At 40.1% G+C, this 6,573-nt stretch overlaps 1 pseudogene; it reads left to right on the top strand.

The window, feature by feature from the left end:
* Positions 1-3,168: 3,168 nt before the first annotated feature.
* Positions 3,169-4,123, top strand: LOC144309668 (18S ribosomal RNA; annotated as a pseudogene).
* Positions 4,124-6,573: the final 2,450 nt, after the last annotated feature.

Here is a 6,573-nt window from a genome sequence, read left to right as displayed (position 1 = left end):
TGTAACAATCACCAACCAGGTTCCATAACTATATAAAGCCGCAATACCCATAGCCTCTTCACTAAAAAACCCAGAGTCCCCCGTATCATAAATTACCCAATCCCCTATTCCATTAAACTTTAATACTACCTCCACCTCATCATCCTTCAAAATATAGCAAGCAGTCAACAACTCAGACAATAGACCAGTAATAAAAGCCGCTAGAACAGCCTTATTTGAAACTCACACCTCAGGGTATTGCTCAGTAGCCATAGCAGTTGTATAACCAAATACTACTAATATACCCCCCAAATAAATTAAAAACACTATCAGCCCTAAAAAAGAACCCCCAAAATTCAGAACAATCGCACAACCAATCCCACCGCTAATAATTAGCACAAGCCCACCATAAATAGGAGATGGTTTAGTGGCAAAACCCACAAAACTCATCACAAAAACGATACTTAAAATAAATACAATGTATGTTATCATTATTCCTACATGGAATTTAACCATGACTAATGACATGAAAAATCATCGTTGTATTTCAACTATAAGAACATTAATGACCAACATTCGAAAAACCCACCCACTAGCCAAAATTGTCAACAATTCATTCATTGACCTCCCAGCGCCATCTAACATCTCTGCTTGATGGAATTTCGGGTCCTTATTAGGAGTATGCTTGATTCTACAGATTCTAACAGGTTTATTTCTAGCTATACACTACACATCGGACACGGCCACAGCTTTTTCATCGGTCACCCACATCTGTCGAGACGTTAACTACGGCTGAATTATCCGCTATATACATGCAAATGGCGCTTCCATATTCTTCATCTGCCTATTCATACATGTGGGACGAGGCCTATACTATGGATCCTATGTATTCATAGAAACATGAAACATTGGAATTGTACTACTATTCGCAACCATAGCCACAGCATTCATAGGCTATGTACTGCCGTGAGGACAAATATCATTTTGAGGGGCAACTGTAATCACTAACCTTCTCTCCGCCATCCCCTATATCGGAACCAACTTAGTAGAGTGAATCTGAGGTGGCTTCTCAGTAGACAAAGCAACCTTAACACGATTCTTTGCATTTCATTTTATCTTTCCATTCATCATCGCAGCTCTAGCAATAGTACACCTCCTATTTCTACACGAAACCGGATCCAACAACCCCTCAGGAATCACATCAGACTCAGACAAAATTCCGTTTCACCCCTACTACACAATTAAAGATATCCTAGGAATCCTACTCCTGCTCCTAGTCTTAATATCACTAGTTTTATTTTCACCAGACCTATTAGGAGATCCAGACAACTACACCCCTGCAAACCCCCTAAACACCCCTCCACATATCAAACCTGAATGATACTTCCTATTCGCCTATGCCATCCTACGATCTATCCCTAATAAATTAGGAGGTGTACTCGCCCTAGTATTCTCCATCCTAATTTTAGCATTCATTCCATTCCTCCACACATCTAAGCAACGCAGTATAATATTCCGACCCCTCAGCCAATGCCTATTCTGACTTTTAGTCGCCGATCTTCTCACTTTAACTTGGATTGGAGGACAGCCAGTTGAACACCCTTTCATCATTATCGGACAGGTCGCCTCAATTCTATATTTCACCATCCTATTGATTCTAATGCCAACAATTAGCGTTATCGAAAATAATCTTCTAAAATGAAGAGTCTTTGTAGTATAATCATTACCTTGGTCTTGTAAACCAAAAATGGAGAGTAGTCGCCCTCCCTAAGACTCAAGGAAGAAGCTCTTGCTCCACCATCAGCACCCAAAGCTGAAATTCTTCTTAAACTATTCCCTGACACCCCCTACATTCATATATTGGACCACCTCTACTGTGCTATGTCAGTATCTCCAAAAAATCCTTCTTTCCCTCCCCTATGTACGTCGTGCATTAATGGCTTGCCCCATGCATATAAGCATGTACATGATATTATATCTTTACATAGGACATGTCTAGTCCAATTCCACAACCCATTGATCCTCAACAGTAACTAGATGCATATCACTTAGTCCAATAAGGGCTTAATCACCATGCCTCGAGAAACCATCAATCCTTGCCTGTAATGTCACTCTTCTCGCTCCGGGCCCATGCTAATGTGGGGGTTACTATCATGAAACTATACCTGGCATCTGGTTCTTACCTCAGGGCCATGACTCTATTTATTCCAATCCTACTAATTCTCGCAAATGGGACATCTCGATGGACTAGTGACTAATCAGCCCATGATCACACATAACTGTGGTGTCATGCATTTGGTATCTTTTATTTTTAGGGGGGGAATCTGCTATCACTCATCTATGACCGCAACGGCACTAACTCTAACTTATCTTCTGCTCTCAGGGAATATGCCCGTCGCGGCCCTAATGCAGTCAAATAACTTGTAGCTGGACTTATTCATTATCATTTATCAACTCACGCATAAAATCAAGGTGCTATTCAGTCAATGGTTTCAGGACATATAATTCTAGGACACACGTGTGTACACGTACGTACACGTGTGTACACGTACGTACACGTGTGTACACGTACGTACACGTGTGTACACGTACGTACACGTGTGTACACGTACGTACACGTGTGTACACGTACGTACACGTGTGTACACGTACGTACACGTACGTACACGTACGTACACGTACGTACACGTACGTACACGTACGTACACGTGTGTACACGTACGTACACGTGTGTACACGTACGTACACGTGTGTACACGTACGTACACGTGTGTACACGTACGTACACGTGTGTACACGTACGTACACGTGTGTACACGTACGTACACGCGCAAGACATTAAGTTAACTTATACAAACCCCCCTTACCCCCCATAAACTCATGTCATCTATTATACACTTATTTATGTCCTGCCAAACCCCAAAAACAGGACTAAGTGCATACAATACTCACAAGCTTTATTTAAATTGTATACAAATGTATTGCTACTCTAGTTAACTTAACACAACAGTCTTACACGCATTCGATCTCGTGGTCTATCTATAGATAGCATCCCCTTTTTTTTTCCTCTCATATTTACTATGTATTTTATTTATTATACACACTACAATTTCAGTATAAGTTAATGTAGCTTAATTAATAAAGCAAGGCACTGAAAATGCCAAGATGAGTCGCACGACTCCATAAACACAAAGGTTTGGTCCTAGCCTTCCTATTAGTTCTTAGTAGACTTACACATGCAAGTCTCCACGCCCCAGTGAGAATGCCCTTAAAATCAGCAGTGATCTAAAGGAGCAGGTATCAAGCACACTCTTAAGTAGCTCATAACACCTTGCTAAGCCACACCCCCACGGGATACAGCAGTGATAAAAATTAAGCCATAAACGAAAGTTTGACTAAGCCATACTAAAAAGGGTTGGTAAATTTCGTGCCAGCCACCGCGGTCATACGATTAACCCAAACTAATAGGCCCACGGCGTAAAGCGTGTTTAAGATACCTTTGCACTAAAGTTAAAACTTAACTAAGCCGTAAAAAGCTACAGTTACCATAAAATAGACCACGAAAGTGACTTTATAATAATCTGACTACACGATAGCTAAGACCCAAACTGGGATTAGATACCCCACTATGCTTAGCCCTAAACATAGATAATTTTACAACAAAATAATTCGCCAGAGGACTACTAGCAATAGCTTAAAACTCAAAGGACTTGGCGGTGCTTTATATCCCTCTAGAGGAGCCTGTTCTATAATCGATAAACCCCGATAAACCTCACCACCCTTTGCTAATTCAGTCTATATACCGCCATCTTCAGCAAACCCTCAAAAGGTAGAATAGTAAGCACAATCATTTTACATAAAAAAGTTAGGTCAAGGTGTAACTTATGGGGTGGGAAGAAATGGGCTACATTTTCTACCCAAGAACATTCCACGAACGTTTTTATGAAATTAAAAACTGAAGGAGGATTTAGTAGTAAATTAAGAATAGAGAGCTTAATTGAATAGGGCCATGAAGCACGCACACACCGCCCGTCACCCTCCTCAAGTAATAAGACACAACCATAACCATATTAACTTAACTAAGACACAAGAGGAGACAAGTCGTAACAAGGTAAGCATACCGGAAGGTGTGCTTGGATTAATCAAAGTGTAGCTTAACTAAAGCGTCTGGCCTACACCCAGAAGATTTCATTACTTATGACCACTTTGAACAAAAGCTAGCCCAACTAACCCCAAACTTAAGTATCACAGACATATAAAGTAAAACATTTAGTTAAATAATAAAAGTATAGGAGATAGAAATTTTAATTGGAGCGATAGAGATAGTACCGTAAGGGAATGATGAAAGACATCTTAACAGTATTAAACAGCAAAGATTACCCCTTTTACCTTTTGCATAATGAACTAGCCAGAAACGACTTAACAAAGAGAACTTAAGCTAAGCTCCCCGAAACCAGACGAGCTACCCATAAACAATCTAAAAGGATCAACTCATCTATGTAGCAAAATAGTGAGAAGATTTGTGGGTAGAGGTGAAAAGCCTAACGAGCCTGGTGATAGCTGGTTGCCCACAAACAGAATTTTAGTTCAACTTTAAATTTACCTAAAAAAAAACAAAATTTTAATGTAAATTTAAAATATAGTCTAAGAAGGTACAGCTTCTTAGAATCAGGATACAACCTTTATTAGAGAGTATATACTAACATCACCATAGTTGGCTTAAAAGCAGCCACCAATTGAGAAAGCGTTCCAGCTCAACAAACAATATAACTTAATCCCAATCATATTACATCAACTCCTAATTATACCTCCTGGGCCATTCTATTTAAATATAGAAGCAACAATGCTAGTATGAGTAACAAGAACTATTTTCTCCCCGCATAAGCTTATATCAGAAACGGATAGACCACTGATAGTTAACAATCTGATAATATCAACCCAAAAATGAAATACTTATCTACCCTATTGTTAACCCAACACAGGCATGCATTTAAGGAAAGATTAAAAGGAGTAAAAGGAACTCGGCAAACACAAACCCCGCCTGTTTACCAAAAACATCACCTCCAGCATTTCTAGTATTGGAGGCACTGCCTGCCCAGTGACACTTGTTTAACGGCCGCGGTATCCTGACCGTGCAAAGGTAGCATAATCATTTGTTCTCTAAATAAGGACTTGTATGAATGGCCACACGAGGGTTTAACTGTCTCTTATTCCCAATCAGTGAAATTGACCTTCCCGTGAAGAGGCGGGAATGCCACAATAAGACGAGAAGACCCTATGGAGCTTTAATTAACTAACCCAAACTTATGGATACTAAATACCTACAAGGCATAACATTACACCATTATTGTGGGTTAGCAATTTAGGTTGGGGTGACCTCGGAATATAAAAAAACTCCCGAGTGATTAAAATTTAGACCCACAAGTCAAAATATAACATCACTTATTGATCCAATAATTTTTGATCAACGGAACAAGTTACCCTAGGGATAACAGCGCAATCCTATTCAAGAGTCCATATCGACAATAGGGTTTACGACCTCGATGTTGGATCAGGACATCCTAATGGTGCAGCAGCTATTAAGGGTTCGTTTGTTCAACGATTAAAGTCCTACGTGATCTGAGTTCAGACCGGAGTAATCCAGGTCGGTTTCTATCTATTATATAACCTCCCCCAGTACGAAAGGACAAGGGATGTAAGGCCTACCTCACAAAGGCGCCTTAAAACTAATAGATGAAGTCAACTCAATCTAACCAGTTTATCTCCTCATAAGCCCGAGAAAAGGGGCTTTGTTAGGGTGGCAGAGCCCGGTAACTGCGTAAAACTTAAACCTTTATTATCAGAGGTTCAATTCCTCTCCCTAACAAAATGTTCTTTATCAACATTATCTCTCTTATCATCCCAATCCTTCTTGCCGTAGCCTTCCTCACCCTCGTTGAACGAAAAGTCTTAGGCTACATACAACTTCGAAAAGGGCCTAATATCGTAGGCCCCTACGGCCTCCTTCAACCAATCGCAGATGCAGTAAAACTCTTCACAAAAGAACCTCTACGACCACTTACATCCTCCATATCAATATTCAAACAAAAAAAAAAAAAAAAAAAAAAAAAAGCCCTAACTATATGAATCCCTCTCCCAATGCCCTACCCACTCATTAATATAAACTTAGGAGTCCTATTCATACTAGCAATATCAAGTCTCGCCGTATACTCCATCCTTTGGTCAGGATGAGCCTCAAACTCCAAATACGCTCTAATCGGAGCCCTCCGAGCAGTAGCTCAAACAATCTCATATGAAGTAACACTAGCAATCATTCTCCTATCAGTCCTCCTAATAAACGGGTCATTTACACTATCCACACTAATTATCACCCAAGAACATATATGACTAATCTTTCCGGCCTGGCCCCTAGCCATGATATGATTCATTTCTACTCTAGCAGAAACTAACCGAGCCCCCTTCGACTTAACTGAAGGAGAATCCGAACTAGTTTCTGGATTTAACGTAGAGTATGCAGCGGGTCCTTTTGCCCTATTCTTTCTAGCAGAGTACGCAAATATCATTATAATAAATATCCTCACAACAATTCTATTC

This window comes from Canis aureus, unplaced genomic scaffold, assembly GCF_053574225.1.
Source record: "Canis aureus isolate CA01 unplaced genomic scaffold, VMU_Caureus_v.1.0 ptg000142l_RagTag, whole genome shotgun sequence".
Taxonomy (NCBI): Eukaryota; Metazoa; Chordata; class Mammalia; order Carnivora; family Canidae; genus Canis; species Canis aureus.
The sequence above is the reverse complement of the archived record's forward strand: the minus strand, read 5'-3'. Positions and strand labels throughout refer to the sequence as shown.